The sequence below is a fragment of the Chiloscyllium plagiosum genome, chromosome 31 (genome assembly GCF_004010195.1).
Source record: "Chiloscyllium plagiosum isolate BGI_BamShark_2017 chromosome 31, ASM401019v2, whole genome shotgun sequence".
NCBI classification, from domain to species: Eukaryota; Metazoa; Chordata; class Chondrichthyes; order Orectolobiformes; family Hemiscylliidae; genus Chiloscyllium; species Chiloscyllium plagiosum.
In genome coordinates this window covers 6,385,468-6,392,882 of record NC_057740.1, presented here as the reverse complement: position 1 = coordinate 6,392,882, position 7,415 = coordinate 6,385,468, and the positions used below count along the sequence as shown (strand labels likewise).

The 7,415-nt window shown below is 43.1% G+C and overlaps 1 protein-coding gene across 2 annotated transcripts in view; it reads left to right on the top strand.

Annotated features, from left to right (window-relative positions):
• Positions 1-2,594: 2,594 nt before the first annotated feature.
• Positions 2,595-7,415, top strand: part of dpp9 (dipeptidyl-peptidase 9) — a 105,656-nt gene continuing 100,835 nt past the window's right edge. Inside the window, exon 1 of one of the 2 annotated variants that reach the window (XM_043720896.1) lies at positions 2,595-2,726. The gene's annotated coding sequence lies outside the window, so the exon portion shown is untranslated. The remainder of the gene's footprint in view (positions 2,727-7,415) is intronic. The other variant, XM_043720897.1, reaches the window with a different exon arrangement.

The following is a 7,415-nucleotide window of genomic DNA, read 5'->3' as shown; positions in this document are numbered from 1 at the left end:
TTTACAGTCTGAAATATTTTGAAACTTTGAAAGTTAATGTTGCTGAATTAACTCCAGGAGAGGGTGAAGTGTTTAAGTGAAAAGTGAGGCTTCATTGGAGGAGTCCAGCAGGCTGAGACGTGGAGAATTAAAATGATAGACCATTGGAAAGCCTGGATTGGTGTTATCCTTAAGAACTTTACAGCCTTCTGGATTCAGTATGGAGTTCAACAATTTCAGATCATAAACCATCTCTCCAGGGCAGATGTTTTTCTTGTCTTAAGAGCTATACTGAAGGGTTACTTTTTTTAATTCTCACAAACGCTTTATGAGGTGACCTAGTCCAGTAGTAATATACTCTTCTGTATTTGTGTTGACCTATATGGTCTTTGAAGGCCCACAGAAGCAGATGTAGAAGAACTCATTTATATCCTTAATAGTTATTTAACCATTATTCAGAAATTTAATGCCACAATATACAGGAAAGTATTAATTTCCTGGCTACCAGTGTATTGAAATTGGCAAAAGACAACAAGCATAAGGTAGGGAAAGGTTTTGTTTTCGAACTAACTGGTACATATTCCACACAAAAAGCCATTACCCTAAACAGAGCTTTCACAGACTGAAAGTGAGGACTGCAGATGCTGGAGATCAGAGCTGAAAATGTGTTGCTGGAAAAGCGCAGCAGGTCAGGCAGCATCCAAGGAACAGGAGAATCGAAGTTTCGGGCATAAGCTGATTCCTGAAGAAGGGCTTATGCCCGAAATGTCGATTCTCCTGTTCCTTGGATGCTGCCTGACCTGCTACGCTTTTCCAGCAACACATTTTCAGCTCAGTTTCACAGACTGAAGACATGGCTAAATTGCTTCCACTACATATGATAAATCTGTAATGTTTTTAAACTGGAAGTTATTATGCATTTTACCATACCTCACACCTCAAAGACTTAAATGTAACAAATTGAGTGTTCATTGCAACAACATTCACAATAATCTTCCACATAGACTAAATCTTGAACATATTCAGCCCAACAGACTTATCACATTCATTTGCTAGCCATTCATTACTACAGGGATTTTACATTTTCCAAGTTTCCAGTTAGATATATGCTCCTTCTGTTATGTTATGATCCCAGCTAATGTTATTACAAGTCAGATTCCAGACTGAAATCTAGCTTGTTTTGTTTAATGAGGTGGTCTTCCACTAAACACAAGCACGCAATGGTATAGATTTATTTTCATAAACAGAAATTAGTTACACAAAAGATAAAATATACTAAACACAATTTGACAGATTTCAAACGATACTGTAAAAATATAATTCCATGTATCTGAACATGATCACATATGGCACTCCAACAAGGAGGAGAGTTTGATTTTATTTAATATTTATTCGTTTTCTCAGTCTTGAGAGTTTGATAGCCTCTTACTCAATTGGTTCCTGAGTTTAGACCTTCTCAGTTTCAAATAACCTCTTCTGGATTTTATCCCATCACTTTGGTCTGGTCCTTTCAAATTAAAATCTTTACAGCCTTCTGGACTCAGTATGGAGTTCAACAATCAGTTCATGAACCATCTCTACAGGGCAGATGTTCTTCTTTTCTTAACAGCTATTTTAAGAAAAGGTAAGCTATTTCCTAACTGTTTAAAATTAACTCCTTTCTTTAAGAAAAATTATTTTATGTATCCAATTTCAAACAAAACTTTTGTGAACTGAAATAAAAAAGCTTTCCAGGCCTTTCCAATCATCTCATCTTTAGTCCGATCAAAAAAAAGATTATTCTAAACAGAAAGCAAGTTAATGATCTTCAAAGTTTAATCTGGAGGTGTCAGTGTTGGACTGGGGTGTACAAAGTTAAAAATCACACAACATCAGGTTATGGTCCAACAGGTTTATTTGGAAGCACTAGCTTTTGGAGCACTGACCCTTCATCACATAACCACCTGATGAAGGAGCAGTGCTCTGAAAACTTGTGCTTCCAATTAAACCTGTTGGTCTATAACCTGGTGTTGTGTGATTTTTAACAATGTTTAATCTGTCTCTCCCAACACCAAATCCCCTTCATCACCATAGGACTCCCCCTGTCACACTGATCTAATTATATCTTTAGAAATACTTAATTAATACAAATTAATTATTAAACTTCATAAACACTAAAACACATATGCCACAAGTTCAGAATCAAAAGAAACTATGCATACAAAACACAAATCTTACCTCACAGATCGTATTCTTAACTGTTCTCCCGACTTTGCCACCCCTTCCAACACCATTCCAGCCGCCCACTCTCTTCCAGCCTCCTCACATCGACCCAGCTTCTCCCGCTACATTTCGATCTCTAACCTCACTTCAAACGCATCTCCTCCTAACGACCATCTCTTTCCTCCCACCTCCCAGCAGTGGCCCCTGTTCCACCGCTTATGGGAGGGGCTATGAGTCATCCGAACCTTGGGAGGCGCTGTGAATCCTTCGGGCGACACACCGTGAGTCCACCGAGCCCAGAGACAGTGTCCTCCGGGCCGCGGGAGGCGCTGTGCGCGCTCCTAGTCCCGGGAGGCGCTGTGTGTCCTCCGAGCCGCGGGAGGCGCCTCCTCTCTGCGGGGCGAGGATGCTCCTGTGGCCGCGGTTGCCTTGTCGCGGGATGAAAGGTCGGAGTTGCGGTACCTTGTGTGTCTGGCGTCCTACCTCCTTGTCGGGTTGAATGAAGCCGGAGGGGGAGTCTGCGATATATCCTGAACCTGTGGAAGGTGAGGATTGGGGTGTGAGGGAGAGGACCCGGAGAGACGTGGGGGTGGGGGAGGGGAAACAAAAACAAATAGCTGGAGAACCTCAGCAGACCCATCGCTATCTGCGGAGACAAAGCGGAGTTCACATTTCAGGTTCAATGATCCTTTTTCGGAACAGTGACAGGCGGGTGCCGCCAGTAGCCGGAACCTCATCCGGCGCCTGTTCTGAGGCCTGAGCGAGTCGTGTGCAGCGGGCCCGGGGCCCCGGGCCCTGCCTCTGGGGCTCGCGGTTCTATTAAATGGTGAAAAGGCCGGAGCGCCAGCGGCGGTTAGCTTGGGGAGGGCGGGGTCGTTTGCGGCTGGACGGAGTATCTCTGACCCCGGTCTTCCCGCTCCTCAGGCCCGCCAGCAGTCTGCAGCCTCCCTCCGTCAGCGAGGCCTAAGCTGCTTCCAGCAGAAAGGTGGCTTAATGTTTGTAGTAGACTGAGCGGAATCACCCTGACTCCGATGATATTTGCAGCACGGACATTTCCATTTAAATTACATTTTTAGTAGTTATAGCCCCCTCCGCTTCCTGTTATAATAACTCAATATAGAAAGGATCAGGGATAGGGAGGATGCAATCCAGTTGCATCTCCAACTTTGACGGAGCTTTCGCTGGAAAACTTTTCTTTGGGCTGCAAAGAATGTTTGAATTTCAAAGGGAGTATGTTTTTTCGTTTTAGAAAGTAGATCTCGGATACTTCATTAATCTGTCAATCTCGCTTCAGTTGTGGTAGTTTTGCTATCTTCATGTCATTCATTTGTAAACTTGTACTTGATGGCTTAACGAGTAATTGATATGGTACTGAGTTATACGGAGTAGGAAAACCCTAAATGTGAGCTTTTGTGTTGAATATCAAAAAGTGGGTAACTATAGAATTGTAGTTGCTTTTGGGATCCACAGGCTGAGGGAACAGAAAAAACTGCCTTAAAAACTTGCTTTTGAACTGTTTGGATTGCTGGGTAGGCCATTTCAGATAGCGGTTAAGATTGAACAACATTTCCATCACTAAATGGTGTTAGTGAACCAGTTCACTTTTTATGACCATCAACAATGTGCCATCATACTAACCTTTTTAAAAATGCCAATTTTTCATCATCTGCCATGGTGGCATTTGAACCAAGAGATAAAAATCAGTGGAAGAGAAACTCAGCAATTCTGGCAGCATCTGTTGGGAGAGAGAGCTAACTTTGAATCTGATATGACTCCTTGTCAGAACTGTTTTCAAGTCATCTCAGACTTGAAACTTTGTTTCATTTTCCACAGATGCTGCGAGACCTGCTAAGTTTCTTCAGCACTTTGTTTTTATTTCAGATTTCCAACATCTGCAGTATTTTGCTTTTATTTGAGCATTAATCTGAGGCTAATTCAGTTAAGTGACAGTACTGCTATGGATTTCCACTAATGTTTTGGTGGTTTGGAGATGTATCAGAAGTGCAGCTGTGAGATGGGATTGGATTTAATTGTGATATCATGATGGACAAATAAACTACTCACTCGCTGTTTAACTTTATTGACGATCAAGTGAATTTGAGAGGACTTGTCAGGGCTCATGTAATTCCATATTTCTGGGTTTGTAATTATCTTTAGGCTCTTTATGTCACTTGAGTGGTATTTAGCTTAATCAGTTAAAACTTTGTTCAGTGGGGATTATACACCGGATGGAATAGGTGGACTCAGCAGAAAAAAATGTAATCTGTGTAAGAGCTGTTACTTAGCACATTTAAAATAAACAAGCATTTGAAGTGCTTCTTTTCGAAAACAAGGTATGAACTGATGACACTTCATCAGTAAAGTGATAGAAAAGGTCAAGAACCGGCTCAGGAAAGCTGACTTTGGGCTCTGCCAGGGCCACTCAGCTCCTCACCTCAATATAGCCTTGGTTCAAACATGGACAAAAGACCTAAATTCTACAGGTGAGATGACAGAGTGTGGCATTAAGGAATGCTGGCAAAACTAGAATCAATCGGTATAGGGGGCAAACTCTCCGCTGGTTGGACTCATGCCTGACATGTAGGAAGATGGTTGTGATTGTTGGAGGTGGGTCATCTCACTTTCAGGGCATCTCTGTAGGAGTTCCTCAAGACAGTGTCCTAGGCCCAACCTATCTTCAGCTGCTTCCTGACCTTACTCCCTCGTAAAGTAAGACGTGGAGTTGTTTCCTGGTAATTGCACAATGTTCACCGTTCATGATTCCTCATGCTCCGAAAGCTAGTGTGCTTCCAATTAAACATGTTGGACTATAACATGGTGTTGTGTGATTTTTAACATGATTCCTCAGGTACTGAAGTAGTTCATGTTCAAGTATAGCTGGATCTGGATAATATGGAAGCTTGGGCTGGTAAGTGGCATTCATGCCACTCCAATGCCAGGCTATGACCATCACCAAAAAGAGACTATCTAGCCACTGCCTCTTGACTTTCAATAGTGTTACCATCAAAGGAATCCCCCACTACCAACATCCTGTGGGTTGTCTTTAACCAGAAACTCAACTGTACTCGCCACATAAACACAATGGCAACAAGCGCAGGTCAGAGGCTAGGAATATTATGGTGAGTAACTCCATCCCTGACGTCCCAAATTCCATCGTCCATCTATAAGGCACAAGTCAGAAGTGTGATGGAATGCTCCCCACTTGCCTGGATGGGTACATCTCCAACAACATTCAAGAAGCATGGCACCATATCGGATAAACTAGCTACTTGATTGGCACTACATTGACAAACATTCATTTCCTCCACCACCAATGCTAAGTCACAGTAGAGTGTACTGTCTACAAGATGGGACACAGCAGAAATTCCCCAATGAGCCTCAGACAGCACTTTCCAAATGCACACCACTTTGATCTAAAGGACATGGGTAACAGATACCTGGAACAACACAATCTTCAAGTTCTCCTCCAAGCCGCTCACCATCCTGACTTGGCCACGTATTGCTGTTCCTTCACTGTCACTGTGTCAAAATTTTGGAATTCCCTCTGTTAGGACATGGATTCAATCCACAGCATGTGGACTGCAGCAGTTCAGGAAGGCACCTTACCACCACACCTCAAGGACAACTAAGGATGGGCAATAAATGCTGGTCAGCTTGCAATGCCCACATCCCACGAATGAATTTTAAAAAAGCTACAGTGAAGTTTTGGGTCAGATGAAAAGAAATTTGGGTAAGGAGGTTGATTTGAATTAGTGTCTCAAAGGAAGAAAGCAAGTTGGAGATTCTAAAAAGAATATTCCAAAACTTGGGACTGAGGCAGTTGGAGCCGTGATCACCAATGTTGGAGCATTATAAACCAGATAAGTTAAAGCAGCTAAAGGTATTTAGTAAGCTATCACATAAAATATTACTGCATGAAATAAGGGTTCTGGGTATTGGGATAGAGGATTGCCTAATGGAAATGGAGTTGATGTCAATGAATCATTTTTGGTTGGCAAATTGTTAACTAGTAGAATGTTGCAGGAACCATTGCTGGGACCATAATGATTTGTAATCTATATCAATGTATTTGGTGAAGGGACTGCCTATCTATTTTAATCAAATTTGCTGATGATACAAAATTAGGTAACAAGATGTTTTGTAAAGAGGATACAGAGTGTTCTAAAAGACATAGGCTAAGTTGGTGTAAAAAAAAACTACACATGGAGTATCCGTGAGAAAATGTGAACTTTTTCATTTGGGCAGGAAGATTAGGAAGGCAGAATGTTATCCAAAGAGAGGGCCTGCGGAATGATTTGTTCAGATCGACCTGGGTGTCCTCGTGAATGAAACAGAAAAATATTAGCACGTAGTACCTAAGTCATACGGATGACAAATAGAATGTTGGACTCTATTTTCGTAGAATTTGGGTGTTACTGGCAAGGCCAGTGTTTATTGTCTATTCTTAATTGCTCTTGGAAAGATGGCGGTGAGCTGTCTCCTCCAACTGCTGCAATTCCTTGTGGTCTAGATACGTTCACAATGCTTTACTAAGGGTTTTACAAGATTTAGACCCAATGGCAGTGAAGGATTGTCGATATAGTTCTAAGTCAGGATGATCTGCAACTTGGAGGGACACTTGCAGTTGATGTTCATATGCATACGCTGCCCTTGTCTTTCCAGGTGGTAGAGGTAGTAGATGGAGTGTGCCCATGGGCACACGTATGGGCCACAGCTATGCCTGTCTCTTTGTTGGCTACGTAGAGCAGTTGACCTTCCGTAATTACACCGGCACCACTCCCCACCTCTTCCTCCACTACATTGATGACTGCATTGGCGCCACCTTGTGCTCCCGCGAGGAGGTTGAGCAATTCATCAACTTCACCAACACATTCCACCCTGACCTTAAATTTACCTGGACCATCTCTGACACCTCCCTCCCCTTCCTGGACCTCTCCATCTCCATTAATGACGACCGACTTGACACTGACATTTTTTACAAACCCACCAACTCCCACAGCTACCTGGATTACACACCTCTTCCCACCCTACCTCTTGCAAAAATGCCATCCCGTACTCCCAATTCCTCCACCTCCGCCGGATCTGCTCCCAGGAGGACCAGTTCCACCACAGAACACACCAAATGGCCTCCTTCTTTAGAGACCGCAATTTCCCTTCCCACGTGGTTAAAGATGCCCTCCAACGCATCACGTCCACATCCCGCACCTCCGCCCTCAGACCCAACCCCACCAACC